The sequence below is a fragment of the Hetaerina americana genome, unplaced genomic scaffold (assembly GCF_022747635.1).
Source record: "Hetaerina americana unplaced genomic scaffold, ioHetAmer1.1.p SCAF_20, whole genome shotgun sequence".
Taxonomy (NCBI): Eukaryota; Metazoa; Arthropoda; class Insecta; order Odonata; family Calopterygidae; genus Hetaerina; species Hetaerina americana.
The window spans coordinates 9,938,423-9,955,676 of record NW_027286764.1 but is presented as its reverse complement, the minus strand read 5'-3'; positions in this window follow the sequence as shown (position 1 = coordinate 9,955,676).

Here is a 17,254-nt window from a genome sequence, read left to right as displayed (position 1 = left end):
TAAAAAATGTTTCGAGGATTGGATCAAGCGCTGGCATAAGTGTGTTGCAGTCGATGGGGATTACTTTGAAGGGGACAATATAGATTTAGATGAATAAACTTGTATTTTTAATTTTCTGAATAAATTCCGGGAAATTTTTGATCAAGGTAGTATTTTCCGAATTTCGAATAGATTCAGATTAGAAAATATTTACAAATATACCCATGCGTGGTTTTCACGAGTGTGTGTAATGCGGGCAATGGATGGTGTTCATATAATTTCTATCGTAATAAGGTTTATACTATTAGCCCATAAAGCATTTTTTGCAATTAAGCAAATATCATAGTTCTTTTATATAGTATTCGGGAAAATAGACAAATCAATTAGGAGATTCGATAATTTTCATGAGTTTTTCACTCTGTGAAAATATAGATGCACCATTAATTCCTTCGATAAGCCCCCACAGTGGGTCCAGTTAAAAGTGCAGATGTAGATTAATGATTTAATGAGATTTCCTTTCAAGACTCGACTGTTAGATTCCACTAGAATTTTTATTTTCACGACCATGGTTTCATTGCAAGGCGACAGCAGCATGTGGCATAATGGGAAATAGAGATTATATACATAGTTTCTATAAAAGCATTGGGAAAAGTTCCGGGAAAATGGATTTATTTCAGATATTGCTGCAATTCCTCAAAATTCCTCAAATTTCATCCCTTGAGCGTCGACGCACTTTTGCCAGAGGCTTTTCCCTGACTCGGAGGCTCCCTGATGGGCGGATTCCGGAAGGGGGTCTTTAAGGGAAGGCGTGCAAGTTTCTTTGGCGGCACTTGGGAACCCATGGTGGTGTCCTTTGATGGATGGTGGATTTCAATTTTTGGAATAGGAAATAGTCTGTTGGTGCCAAGTCGGGACTGTATGGGGGTTGGGGAATCATCGCGATGTTGTTGTTAGGTCTTCGCAAGCAGACACTCGGCTCAGCTCTTGGTCGTCCGCCCAAAGGCCTTCGGGACGAGTTTAGCACAGATCTTTCGCATCGTAAAATTTTCAGTGATCACTGCCCTCTTCTCAATGCTAATATACATCTACCATCGGCGATGTTTGGCACATATAAACGACTCAACCGATTCGCACACTTCAGGAAAATATTACTACAGATTCTTTTTATACAAACCTTGCATACATAATAACCGTCAAATGGGTGGGAAATGAAGAGGTAAGCTGGCAAAGAAAGCAAGTATTTAATTAATTCGTGATAAAAGATGAATTTAACTGATTAAGTAGATATGTTTTGAAATGTTATTAATACATAAATGTGTTTATATACGAACAATAAACAACTAGTTAGAGGGCGCCTAAATATATTTATGTGCCTCATTGCTAATATTGCAGATTGTCGTGGAAAGTTCTCATGTATAAAATAAGGCGCATAAGATTGAAGCAAAAGGGGAAGGCGACCCCATTAATACAGCAATTTCTGTTGCACGGAAACCTCGCGAGGAAGCTTCGCCCTTGGTGTCGCTGAAATTTAACCTCAGGCTCTGACAAACCCTCTGAAAAAAACGATATGATAACGATTCGATGTTTCCGACTGGTGGTAACTCGTAGAGAGAAGACAATTGGAATGAAAACTCCTGGAAAAATGGCGGGTATGTCACTCATGAACTTAAATTGATTTCCTCTCCAGTCTTAAAATTGGTACTTTTCTGTCAACTTCTATGCTCATTCATTCTAGAACCTCACGTTTTTTGTAACTACGGCTGCGCTCCGAAATATAAAATTAAGGAAAACTTAGGGGAAAATTATAAGTGAATGCACAACTAAGTAAAGTTCGTCAAACTTAATATAAACGTTTCCCATCTCCACAAAAAAGACAAACAGGAAGTGCCGATAAAAAATTACTAATTTGAGCACGACTTCATGGACCAGTTTTATCCCGTTTCCCACTAGGAGCGAATCACATTTGGGTGGTGCATTTATCACCAAAAAGTTCTCAACTGGACACAAAATAGCTTATAAATATGCTATCTCGTTACTAATAAATTGATGAGACATAAATAAAGAATATTTCATTCAACAAACGGCATAAAATACCACTTGGAAAGATTTAGTGGGAAGAAAAAATATTCCTCGTCGATACATTAGCTGTAGCGGCGTTTATGTTGCTTAGTGGGAACTACGAAATAAATTTCTAAAAATGTGCCCTATTCTTCTTGCCAGTCACGCTTGAATTATAGCAATATCCTTATTGTTATTGACTTTATATTTTAGATGAGAATGTAAATTAGATAAGAATGTTTCAAACATTAAATTTCTTAAAGCATTATTTGCTGCATTAATCACTACAAGGTGCGGTTATATTAATTGCTACTAATTGATACTTCTCCGAAGCATTATACTTATAGCATTAGCATTATACTATAATATCGTAAACAGTTGATCTGGGGTACCCGAAGAATGAGAACTATTTCACTGGGCAAACGCTCAGCGCGAACAGTTCCAATAATAGCGGCATTTCAATTACACTCCGCACTTGTTCGTAACACCTCGGCCATTTTGAGGTAATTACTCTTTACTGGTTGCCTATAGCTTTCAAGAACACCAATTGCGACCCACAGTTTAACTACAATATGGCGGGAAATCCAAATTGAATTTTTTCCGGGTCTAAGCGCCGCATCCTGTATAAGCTGTATGACTTTCGAATATGAAAAATATTATTAATTAAAAAGAGAGCCCAACCTCTTTGAAATTAAACCGTAAGAATTTTAATATTTACGTAGGAATATGATTTATGCCGCATTCAATTGAATGATAATTGGTATAGAATTCCATCGGTCGCTGTTGTGAAAAGAATTCAGGTTTTACGTAAATGTCTCCTCCACGGTTTTCTATTTCCATGGTATAAATATTTTAAATCTATGGATATATTCTATCCATCTCACTAGTAGTAACTAAACAGAGAGCTTCTGAGGGGAAATTGTAAAATTTCTGTTTAATACCACGCTAAATAAATAAATATTTAACCCATATATATTTATATTCTAGTGTCATCAAAGCCATAAACTTCGTCCTGAATCTCGAGCAATTCGAAGAGAATTCGAATGCTTGCGTCGTGGGGGCAGCGCCATTTTTTGTGCATTTTAGCCGGCCAATCAAAGACGCCGCTTCTGCGGTTACAACCCCCCCCCCTTCCTCCCCCATTCCGCCACCCCCGCCCCAAGGGAAAGAGGGAGGGATGTGACCAAGGAGAGACGTGGCGCCTGCTCGAGGGGGTGCGCATTTTTTCATGACGCTCAAATTACGTCATTCGGGACACTTCTTAGGGGTTCCTAAGTGGGTCAAGAGCGTCGAAGTAAAATTCTTTTAGCCCGTGACCTTGAAAGCTTTTTGGTTTTCCTTTGGGGTGGGGCCAACAAATGGAGCTGGTGGTGGGGGAGAGGCATTTGAGATAAAAGGGATTCGGAGAGAGGATATATATTATATATCAAGAATCCTCACCCACTTGAATGGGTTTTCGAAAGATCCTTGAAGGGGGTCTCAATTCTTCGTAAGCGGGTGAACCTCGCTATCACCCTCCTTCAGTTTGAAAAAAAATAACAAAAAATTCCTATTGGACCCATTTATTAATATATATATATATATATATATATATATATATGTATATATATATGTATATATATATGTGTGTATATATATATATAAATATATATATATATAAATATATATATATATATAAATATATATATATATATATATATATATATATATATATATATATATATATATATATATATATATATATTATAATTTCTCGTCATCCTTCAGAAAAAGAAGGAAATGTTAGTTTTTAAATGTGTCTAAGGCTCATTTTCCTGACCCCAAAACTTTCTCCGGCATCAACTGAAATGAAACTGTAATATGCAGAGGCATTCCCCGGGAACGCAATAGGAGAGCCCTCAAAGGAGTGAATGCTAAGAGACAAACTTTAATTGACGAGTAATGGAAGGAGTAAAAACGTGTAAACAACTTTGAAGGCCATTACGTAAAATTTACCACATTTATATTAAGATTAATTTTCTTGATCACTGTCTATTTTAAATGTTAAAATTAAAATTACTCTTGATCGCAGTATGAGTTAGTACGGGTGATATACAAAGGTGGATGATTGACAACACTGGATTCTATTTTTTAAATTCTGCTCAATATTGAAGAACGTTAAAATAAATAAGCATTAATAAGCATTAATTTCGTAATGAGACGATACTAAAGTAGGAGCGATTTGCAAGGTTTCATATTCATGGAAGAGAACATTTTGCAACGCAAGATTTCTTTAACACAACTAAGATTCAGTTGTGGACGCTGCGGTAACTCTTCCTATTTAACTCGGAGATAGTATTGCATACTACGAGTTTGCATGCAGCTAAAGACCTAGATGTTGGGAACACTGTTTATAAAATGTGCACAAAATCAATCCGTGCATGGCCAAGAGAAATTTTCAGATTTGATGCTAGGGGAGAGTTACTGTCTTAGAGAAAAATACTTGGATGCTATGAGGATTGAAAGAGCTTCTTTGTGAAACGTAAGATAATGAGTGGTGTAATATATATATATATTTTTTTAATTTATCGATTTAATTGGGCGAGGTTGAGACTAATAGTCCTTTCTTCCACCTAACCCTTACATTACAGACATTATATTGAAGACAATCACTTACAACCAAGCCCTAGATGGAGGAAAATCCATCTAGGCGGGAATCGAACCCGCGACCCCAGGGTTTGTAGGCGAGGACATTACCCCGGCGCCACCGGGGCCAGCGGATAAGTGCAAATGACGTGATTTGTTGCTCATAAAAGACACGTAAAATGGCTACGATTGCAGTATCCAAAAAAATATTTAAGATAAACCGTGGAATGCAGTGGGGAGTCCTTTGGTGTATTTGAAATATAGATTGGGGGAAAAATGGACTTGTGAAGATTTCCCCCCCATCAAGATGCCCTAGAAAGGTGGAAAACCTACTGAATGCTCGGAAAATAATGAAATAACAACTGGAGAATGAAATAAGATGATAACAAAACTAGACACGCACATCTTTTTAGTAGACCGAAAGAAAATGTTGGCGGAATACAATATATTAAGGAATAAAGATGCAATGGATTTGTATTTTAGGCGATAAAATTTTAATACTTTTGGAAGAAATCTTTATTTTTTAATCTATATCTGTAAAATATGTTTCATGGGAAATAATTTTAAAAATAGAGTAAAGTAGATTGATACGGTTAGTGCATACAGGGTTGCACCCAAAAGTGGTAGGACTGATTTCTCTGGCGCGAACGGAGCGGTGAAGGGGGGTCTGCCTGGCAGGGTAAGGTGGAGGGGGCTCTTAGCAACAGACCAACACCAACCTCAGTCGCCTGCGGGCTGTCGTTGAGTGAGGACACTATTTTAGTGAAGCAAGTTTTTTGTCCCCGTCGAAAAACAAAATGAATCTGAATTTAGAGCAACGTTATTCCGTGAAGTTTTGTGCGAAACTCGGGAAGACGGCAACTGAGACCCTCGATATGATCAAGCAGGCTTATGGGGACACTGCCTTAAGCCGTTCCACAGTATTTGAGTGGCACAAGTTGTTTAAAGAGGGTAGGGAGCTCGTTGAAGACGACCATCGCTCCGGACGGCCGTCGACGGCAAGAACCGACACGAATGTGGACAGAGTGAGGACACTGCTGAACACAGACCGACGCTTAACCAGTGAAGAAATTGCAGACCAGTTGGGTCTGTCTGCATCCAACGTCCAACGCATTATTTCACAGGATTTGGCCATGCGCAAGGTGTGCGCCAAGATGGTGCCGAAAATTCTGAGCGCGCCGTGCCATGGCGCGCTCGTCGTCAGGCAGCTCCTGGCCAAATACGGCGTTGCCACGTTGCCGCACCCGCCCTATTCTCTCGATCTGGCACCATCGGACTTCTTCTTCTTCCCCTTGATGAAAAGACAGCTCAAGGGACGACGTTTTGACTCGATGAAGGCCGTTCAAGAGGCTTCGACGAGGGTCATCAACGGCATCCCCAAAGAAAATTTCCAGCGGGCGTACGGGGAATGGGAGCAACGTTATACTAAGTGTGTAGCAGCTCAAGGAGCATACTTTGAAGATTATTAAGTCGATGTAAGTATATCGTCAATAAAATTCTTGTAAAAAAATCAGTCCTACCACTTTTGGGTGCAACCCTGTATGATTAATATAGTGTATTTTTTAATACATTTAAAGTCACTGACAGCCGCAATGAGTAAATGGCCCTTGGTGACATTGGCTCTTGGTGACATTGGCTCTTGGTGACATCCCTAAAAAACTAGTCCTAGTCCGCCTCACACCGAACGAGTCACAGGGAGCACGCAGTGAGCGGGCGACGAAGCGAAGTGCGTGATGCACGAATAGATTGAGGGTGATGCCTCGGGAAGTTGGCTTCGACTGATTAGGGCACCTATTAACCTCTGCAGCCCGTGCCGAAGTGGGAATGCGCTACTCTGACGCAGAGTATATACGTATTAAATCCATGGGTTAGAGAATAGAAGGATGAAAGGAAACATTGAAGTCGAGTACGGATTGAATAAAGCCCAATACGAGTATTTTGGAGGTTTGAAAGGTATGTATATGAGAAAGATGTAATGGACAGAAAGGAAAACAAATTAAGAACGAATGGCGGTGGAGGAGAGAGGAATGTCACGAGAAATCCAAGGAAAGCAGACAAATTGAATGCAGAGCTATTTGTTTTTGGATTGTATTATATTAATGAGAAGGACGTTGCGTAATTGAAGTTTGGGTAGGAAAAGGATAGGACGGATGCCATTTAAATGGAAAGAATGAATACGGAACTGAAGAACAGTTTATTTTATTGTCAGATCACAGATTGTGTGTGTTTTTTGGCGTGGAAATGAAATGTAAGCGTGTTTAGTCTGAGTCTATACACAATTCACCCAAAGAGGAGAAATGCAAGTGATTCTTTTCAGATTTTTCTAATTCGTACAAACGGAGCATTAAAAGGGTACAGGAATAGTCAAACCTGTTCTATGAGTTCGGAAAAATTATATCTAGGCCAGGCATTTATAACAACGTGGTTCGCTGTGATTCGCCCCCTCATGGACCAGGACACCCATTTTCTGAACCCTCTCCCAGAAGTACTTCGGAATAGGTGATACCGGAACACTTGATGGAGGGAAAATAGAGTAAAAACAAACTCATCCAAAGGACGAAAAAGATAGCATTTAACATGCTATGCAATATGATTGGTTTTGAATATACTTCAAGAAATATGTTATTTACACCCAGTGCCATGGGGAATATCGCCAGTTTGGTGCGTTCATTGCATTGGAAAATTCTTCAAGAGTAGTTTTTAGGGAATCGTATGTTGTTCTAAGTCTACTCCATGAAAATACGAAGTTGCAGATTTGAATTTGCTCGCGAGGTTCTCAGTCGACCTGCGTGTCCACCACGTTCCAGATTTTTCGGCTGAGGTTTTATTCGTGAGGACATTCGAAATATCCCTAGCACGTAACTCCGGTGCCAGCAGTTAGGAGGGTCTACGTGACCTCTTTGTGCAAGGCTCCGAGAGAGCCGTGATGCACGATGGCACTCACTGACTGCGGCATTTGGTCAAGTTGAGAGAGTCAATGAGCCGAAAAGTTGGGTCTAGCGCCAGCGGCGGAAACTTACTATTAATAATGAGACGGAACCCCATCTAGCACTCTTATTTCTCATAATTCATAAGTAATTATGATTCATAGATATCAGTGAAGAAAGTATGGGTTTTTTAATATATAAATCCAAAGTGTCTGATTTTAAGCCTTTTTAGTTAATTTGTGAAAGGGAGATGCCCATCAGTTTTGAAATTCAGCCTTTTACACCCATTTCATTATAACCAGCTCGGCAGTCGCATTTGAAACCATGACAGAATATTATAACCTTAAGATGAGAATTCGTAATACAGGGTTCGTCCGGAAAATAAGTGTACTGAGCTCAGGAAAAAAAATTTATTACACTTTTACATATCTTAGGCTAATATTCCTCAAAATAGGACCCTTGTGAGTCGATGCACTTGTTCCAGCGGCGTTCCCATTCCTGGAACGCTCCCGCGAAGGCATCATCGGGAACCTCTCGAAGACTCGTCGTCGACCTCTTCTCTGCCCTCCACGAACATCTTGTGCCACCGAAAGATCATGTTTCTGGACATGGCTGACTCCCCGTAAGCCTGTTTAATCATACCGACAGTTTCGGTAGACGATTTCCCAAGCTTTACCGCAAATTTGATGGAATAACGCTGCTCTAAAAACTTCGGCATCGCGTTCCGTGACGTGGGTCGAGCGTGGAGGCTCGCGTTAACAGAGCTCCTCACTACACCACAGCTCAGAGCCGACTGCTTTTTTCAGCGTCGCTTGCCAACATACCCCCCCCCAATCGCAGCCCGTCAGAGCGGTGCTGGGCGCGCCTGGAGCGGCGCGCCCAGCCCAGGAGTCAGTACACTTATTTTCCGGACGAACCCTGTAGTACATTAGATGCGAAGGACTGTACAGGAAAGCTATTCAGCTCTCTTAAAGAATGTTAACTCTTGAAGATGACGGACGCGATGGTCATATTTGGACATATGATTATTGACATATCGTTCAAATGTTGATGACTGTTGATTTTTCCAAGTAATTACTATTATAAGGTGATGGTTGCTAATAAACAAAATCTCATGATACTCAAATTATGAAAACTAGTTGGGGTTATGCAAATTAAAACATAATTATGCCAAAGTAATTTAGGTATTTTAATTAATTTTTATAATTCAGGAAATAACCTTGATTTATTGACAATGCTGATAGAAAAGGAAGTAATTCGTATTTCCAGCCAAACTGTCCGGGTTCACATCCTAATCATTGCCGATCATCTCCCGGCAAGTCTTGTCGAGTCTTCAACCCAGCCAACCTTCTCCAGAGCTATAAATGATTTTTCACGGAGTAGTTTTCATCGGTCACAATTCTCCCATTATTTTTAGTGAATTGTCTAACTAATTTAAGCCCCTTCGTCTTATTGGCAGGGTAATGAATGTATTAAAAAACGACAGACTTTCAATACCTTTGAAATTAGTTCAAGAGATTTTCTCCACCTATGCCTTAATGTGGGTCGCGGTAGCCCAGTGAGTAGAGCGTTGGGCTACTGACCGGAGGGTCCCCATACCTTGATATGCGATTTTCACACGCCTTAGCACTGGGTAAACTATAAACTGGGTGTTTATATATATTATATATATATATTATAAATATGTATATAAAAGTATATATATATGCATGTAATAGTTTCCCAGGAAGACCTGGTACCCGAAAAATCATATAGCTTGGGTGGAGCTGAGGTTGCCTGGAAATCGAACCCGGGCCCTCCGGTGAGCAGTCTAACGCTCTACCCCTGGACTAACGCAACCCACCATATATATATGTATATATATTTATATATTAACACACATACACACACAATCATATTGGGTCACGGTAGTCCAGGCGTTGAACTACTGAATGGAGGGTCCCGGGTTCGATTCCCTGGCAAGGCACTCTGGGCACCTGCAGCTGCACCCAAGCTAAAGTGATTTTTCGGATACCAGGTCTTCCTGGGAAACCATAACCGGCACAGGGAAAGGAACTGGCCCCCCTACCCTGATGTGTGAACTTTCACACGCCGTATAGGGCTTTTAGGTGTTTTTATGCCTTAATATTAAGCTTCTTACACTCAACACTCTTCTCAGTGTACTTTTTCCTAATTTTTCTCTGGTCAACCTACAAATGTAGTCTAAATAGTGAGGTCTCCAAAATTCATAGGACGCCATCATTCGTGGCGTCTTGTCAGCCATCTTTAAAACGCTTAATCCACTTAAAACCGGATCACCATTGCCACCGTAAACAGCTGCCAACATTTCAGTAATTTCTTGATAACTTTTACCGCACCAAAAAACTTGATGTTGATCCGTTGCCCCGTAAGTTCTTCCATTTCCATTTTTCAACCAACAGTAAAAACAAGTACAACAGATAATAGCATAAATGGAACCATACGCACAGCTCGACGATCCGCCAAGCACAGACGGGTCATTGGGTCTTAGGCAACTAGCGCCACTAGTGGGCGGCGCTACAGTCCGCGTCATGGACGCCATATTGCACCAGTTCGCGCATTTATTGCACAGACTATGTGTAAGCTGTTAGAAACAGTCAAAATCGCAATACTGATAGGTATATAAATTTTGATAGACTAAGAACAACTTGCTAGAGTCACGAAACATAACCTCCCACTGTCACTGTTGCGCATTCTTGCTTTTTATTATCCGCAAGACATGGCTCACCTTGCTCTCTTCGTCCCCGCGAGCAGCGGCCCTCTCGGATTGGCACCCTCTGCAGCCCCTCACTGGTGCACTCATGGCCTCCCGTTACCCTTGGTTCCCTCTTCTTGGGGCACGTGTCGAGGTGCCGCGGTTCGAGCGATTGATCCACCGTCACACTCCCTTGGTCATGTTTCGAGTCGGTGGTGCCACAGGTGGGAGATAGAAATGAGCGTGACATTGCCTCTCCATCATGATGCCACTCCCGCGTCGCCGGGAGAGGGCGCTTTAAGCTAATCAGTATAATTTGACAATTTATTTGAATAACAAATCATACAGTTTTACATGCATTTTCATGCTTATAAGGTCAAAGGAATAATTTCGTAATGGTTTATTAAGTGAAATCAATTATACTCACCCCGCCCAAAGAGTATAATTAATTATAATAAAGATGCAAAAATAGCCATAGCTATTCGCCCCTTCTGATGGGAGGGCATATGAGTATATCATCCGATATGGAATATTGATGCGTGAGTAATATTTTACTAGGTTCATCCATTCATTAAGTCCACTTCAATGTAAACTTAATAATGCCATTCTCAGTTACTCCAAATCATTCCCACGTCATGTATTTCTCTCAAATTTGATTCCATTTTTTACTGATTAACATGCCATGAAATTCAATTTGAATGTCATACTGCCATGTGTCAAAATTAATGAAGTGCCCGGAATCCATGCCATAGAACATACTTGAGAAGAATATTACTCTTGATACTCGAAGTTTGGATACTTGGTTCAAGATTTTGATTGAGACAAAAACAACCAAACTGATGAACAGCTCATATATAATTGATCAATCTAATAAACATACAATCAAACGTTATACCCATCTTAAAAATGCGACGTTAAGACAAATCCACACTATTCGCTCCAGAGTGAGTCTTTTCTGATAATTTTTTCTAACTAAATAAAAAGAATATCTATAATTCAAACACGTGATATAAGTAATCCAAATTAAAATGTGTATTCTGGAAATAATCTCTTTCTACATTAACATTTTTACCATAAACAGGTAAAAAATACGCGAGGCAGTCTATTTACGTTTTGAACGGAGATGGTGAATTTTGGCCCGCTGTAAAATTAGAGATAAAAGGATGGGAAATGTCAAATGCGTTTATATTATTTGAGAAACAGCGAAATTGTCCAAAATAGCCCGAAGAAGGAGGCTTAGGACACCGAAGCTTCAGCATGAGTAACCTTGCGAATATACTGAAGGGTTCTTGTCACTTTGGAAGAAAGAATATGACTGAGGAGTTTTCCCCGCGGTATTTTGGTGGTATTTCGTAATGACTCGGCAAGGATCCTTAAAATACACATTTAAATGAGAAAATCAAGTAAGAAGGCTTAGTTACTGTAAAACAAGCCTTTATAGCTGGGTATGTATACAAGAATATATACCGAGGCTAGTTATACAAGAATTATATAAATGTATATACGAATAAGGCACTTAAAAATTATTTTAATTTATCGGGAAAATAAATATATTTTGAGTAAGCAGAAAAAATAGAAAGAGCATATAGGAATTATGCGCTAATATATATCAGTATTGGCAAAAACTTGGCAAATTAAAAGAGGTAAATATCGGCTCAATTATATTATAGTGGAGAGCATCAGTGTGTTATGACATCCCTTGTGATGTTGAAGTGAGAACACGGACTCAATTGTAAAGCAAATAAAAGAAAATCGATGAAAGCAAGAATAAATAACATAAATTAATTTAATACATTCTAGTCAAGAATAGAGAAATAAATGTGCAAAATGCCAGTGTGGAAGGTTGAAGGGTTTCGACCATTGGTAGGCCGACGGACCGGGAAGTCGAAGGTTTGTGGTTCAAGTCATGGGCAAGAAAATATTTTCTGCTTGGATTCCACGCCCTTCCTTCCTTCCTTGAATTCCGACAGTTACTCCTCTCCCTTGAGAAAGGTGGCTTGGCCACAGAAAACTCGGAACACATATAGATACAGACCGATCCAAAGGAAGAAATCAGAATTAATTTCCTAAAAGGGAAGAGATTGCACGAAATTAAAAGAGGAATTTTATAAAATGTAATGTAAGTGATATCAGAACCAAAATTTCAATTAAAACATCCTCAATTTAAAAGAAGTAGACATACATGACCGAAGAGAGAATAGGGTTCAAAGGAATGCAAGAGAGCGCGGGTAATTGGGAGAGTTTGCGGAAGAATGCGCCGCCAGGATGGACTGGAAGGGAATGGAGGAATGGAACATCTGACAAAGATATATGGACAAGAATCAATATCGATACAGACTTAGAGAGAGCCCAAGAGGATTGAATTGAACTCTTGACTATTCAATAGCGAAGTAGAGTGACAGATAACTGACGATTATTTATAATTATAAATGAGAATATGCGATCAAGTCGACTGTAAAGGAGTTTTCAATTCTGAAGGAAATGAATGTTCTTCGTGAAAAGAGTGATCCGCATGTATTCCTTGGGACTTACATAAAAGTGAGGAAACATTAATAAAGGTTGAATAATAATAGCAAAGAAGTTCTGCGCTTTTCCATTTGAAACGGTGACATAAACATGTCAACCCCTGAAATCAAAGGTGCGAATCTACGGAGACGCGAGACAAATGAATTCTCATGGAAAAATAGTGTTCCGATTTATCAAAGGCAGATTCTCGGAGGTGATGAAAACGTGAAGAGGAATTTAACAGAAAAACAAGAAAAACTGACCAGCTATTCCCAGCAGCATACTATAAACCGTGGAATTCGACGGAGATTCGTCAAGAATGCAATTCATCATATTTATAAACGAGCTTCCAGAATTGGAGTGGTATATATTGCATTAAAATTTTAGAAGCAGTGAAAATTCGGTGCCACACCAAGGATGATGATGAATATTCATTGGAATGACTCACAAAGACGGACCGCGAATAGAGGGAGTAGAAGCGTTTCAATGAGAACAAATTTAAAATGAATGGAACATGATTATGAATAAATTTTTACTTTGACATTCATTAAGCTCAATTATGAAATGCATAATGAATAATGATAAAATAGTGGCGGATGACAGGCAAAGAGTTACGCATAATTAATCGGATAACTAAATGAAACTAATCCCTGGATAAAAATCCAATTTTTGTCATATCTGAGAGATGATTTCTATCAAAACTTCCCTGTCTGGTGCGCGCGTCTGCAAATTAGCGTTTTTCTTTGGATCTTTAGATATAACCTTGGGTTAGAAAACAAATATTTTCCCTTTTCATATCTTCCGATTTAGACTTAGGAGTACAAGAATAATTGCCGCAGCTGGAGGGATTGCCAATAAGTGTCGAAGTTAAAGCCATTGTCCACCATACAAGTACATTTTTTTCGAGTATAAGTCAACTAGTAGTGAGTATTTCAATGCAAAATTTGCAGAGTGTAAAAATCATTCACCTTAATCGGGATTTGAACCTGGGTCCTTCAACGTCCGGTCGAGTGCTTTAGCCGGTTATGCTATCGTGATGTGTTGGAATCCGAACATAATAAAGAAAATACTGTAGCAATTTTCCAATAGACAATCTAGCGGAAAATTGCTGCTATCTTTTCTTTATTTTTCACTTTTCCACAGATTTCTAAATCTGTGAAAAAGTTCACATTTGTTTTTTTCATAATGACCAACGCCCACTACATATCGCTTGAATCTGTCGAATTTATTAGGATCTAGGATTTTAAACTAAAGATGTAATGTAAAAATTCCATGAAAAACCATGTAATTTGAGCAGTCCTACATGTACGCGAATGTTGAACCGAGTGTTTCTGATCATGTACTATATATGGATGCAGTTATCACATCGATTCTAATCATGGAAAACCATGTCTATTTCATGTGCTGTCTAATTGAATGATTGGAAATTTTCAGAATTAAGTAAGAAAAATACAGGGTGGGATAGAATGAACTCCCTAGTTTTAGAATATCACTGAATGGCGCACAGGTAAATTAATGAAATGAAAGCAGTGACGTTAGCTGAAAAGAACAACGCCCCTTGTGGTTACTACCATGCAGCTTTGTCGTAGAAACTTTCTTTAACAACAATGGTAGTGTGATGGCGACGCAGAGGGCGCAGTGGTCTAGCGATGAAGCGCATTTTCACCTCTCCGGCTCAGTAAATGAGCAGCATTTCCGTATCTGGGCAACTGACAACACTCGCGAACTCCACCCAACACTCCTTCATAGTCCCAAAGCGAGAGATGAAATAATTTTCAAAACCTAATAAAAAAATGACATTGTACGTAGTTTTTAGAAATAAAAACTTTTTTTAATTATCTAGATTGGCTTTTTACTCTTCCCCGTCAAATCAGGGAGTCCACAATGAATCATAAACATAATGGACATTTTCCAGACATTGACTATAAATGTAAAAACCTTTGAGAAAGGTCTACTTTAAAGTTAAACAATTTTTGAATTGAAAAATTTGCAGAGGGAGCTACCCTGTTCGGAAGAACAAAGTGTCCCATAACCAGACATGATGGGTTGCTTAGAAACCTTCAAGTAAGGTTAGTGAGAAAATAGTACTCCTATACTATGGAGGGCGAGAAAATAGTACGCCCACACCGCCTTAAATATCCAGTTGATATTTTAGGAAAGCCTATCCAATAATGTTTAGGCGGTGAACTCTTAAAGTTATTGCAACTCCATACGAAATGGAAAGTTCGCATATCGAAAGGAATTCCGTCGCTCATACCAAAGATGTGTACATTAAGGGTTTACGTGGATTTTAATCCTCACATTTTAAAATCAATTATCGATTTGAGTGCCTAGGTGGGAGCGGATGCACCAACTACAATGATTACAGTCCATTCAGTACAAGCTAGCTGACCCTCAGGGGCCAACAGAGCAAGTGGGACAGATTCATCTCGGATAATAACAGGGGAGGCAATACAAGATTTTTATAAAAATATCGGTAACAATTTTCTCCAGACGTGTAGGTGAAGTTCTGAATTCAGGCCGTCGCAGACCGTATATTGGCAGTTATTTAGGCAGTAACAGTGAACAATATTATCATTGAAAATTTGGCATTGCGAAACATCGGCACTAAACTCTTCCAGAAGGTCTTGAAGGACGATCAAAAGCAGTGTCCAGTCTCTGCTTGCGAAGACCTCCTGCAACGGTATCGCGACGATTCCCTAACCCCCTTACAGTCCCGACTTGGCACCAGCAGACTATTCCCTATTCTCAAAAGTGAAATCCTCCCTCAAAGTACGCAACCAAGGGACCGAAAGTCCCGTCAAAGAAGCTTGCACGCATACCCTTAAAGGCCGTCCGGAATCCGCCCACCAGGGAGCCTCCGAGTCGCGGAAAAGCACGTGTCAACGCTCAAGAAATGTATATTGAAGATTTTTGAGGCACTGCAGGAATATCTGCATTAAATCAGTTTTTCAGAAACTTTTCCAGATACTTTGATACATCCTATGTACTTACTCAGAAGGAAGATGGAGGCATTCAACAATCCGGAGGGGAAAGATAAAGAGAGGGTAGAGAGGGAGAGGATTGCCGTTTTTCCTTTCCTACGCCCGTATACACGAACTACATTCCATTTGATTTCTCTACGCAAACCAAATGCCCCCGTTCCCCTCAATGGCCCGCATTATAAAATTTGACTCTCTAGAATCACTATCGGTCACCGCCCGTGATGTCCATCCCTCATCGTAGTTGTAGTTTTATGGGAGGTGACCGACGCCTGCGGTCATTCGGCGCAAATGGCGCATTAGGGATGGATGGGATAGTAGGAATTGCGGAGAGAAACCCGGTGTCGGGCTTCTCTCAACCCTTAGCCTACTCTTAACCAACCTATTTTAGACTGGCCTACCAACTTAAATTACCCTACTCTTAACGAAAGGCGCCAAGGGGTCCACAGTTTAACGTCCCATCCGACGGACGGCGTACTAACTGAAAGTGCTCTGCACAAAGCATATCGAAGGGTAATACTAGAAACAATCTGCCATCTCCAGAATTCAAACGCGGGCCTTCTAGGTGGGAAGCCATTACGTAGGCTACTGCATCATCCCGATCTCCGCGGCGCCTTTGTACTGTGCTATTCAATGGTTAAATAAGTAAGTGGCGATTGCAATATAGGCTACATATCCAAATAAGTTATGATCCTTTCATTTAGCGACTGGAAGCATGTCATTTAATGGAGTCGATTTTAGATTTTTTCATATTCTAGCAAATCTTTCAAGCCTGATTCAGATCATGTTAATATTTTGTGCCCGTTATTGAATCACTTACATGAGAGTTTTATTCATTATGAATAATGATCATAGCAGAATAGAATATGCCTCGATTATGCCCACATATTTTTTATGTTAAGTACCCGAATGAACTTGAAATTTCACTGGAATACACTTTACATTGTAATTTTGCTGCCATCACATGATTTGGTGGCAACGCAGTCTCTACCATTGGATATTTCCAACCTAATTTCAATCGCTTTTGATTCACAGTCAACATTTCTATGCTGCAGTCCATGAAAATGTCTTATTTCAGCTGATTGCGCACGGTCTTCAGGTGAATTGCGTTTCACGTTTTAGACGTCACCTCCTTAAAACCTTCGCTTTCAGCAGATGAATTATTTTCATGGAAATAAAAAATAACTCCGATCTAACGTTTTTAGAACATTCTATGGTTCTCGCCCTTATATCTCAAAAGCAAACTAGTAAAATTTTCCCTTTACCGTGCGTTCGTAAAACATTCAAGCGACGAAAAAGAGAACCCAAGGACCACCGGAGGCATAATTAAGGTCGCCCCCGAGTAAATTAAAGCGGTAAGAGTCCCATTTCATGGCGAAAAGAAAAGATTATTACCACGAGGGGAGTACCGTTATGCGCCGTACCTACTTATCTCGGCTGAGCGGGGAAATGCTCGCAGCCAGAAA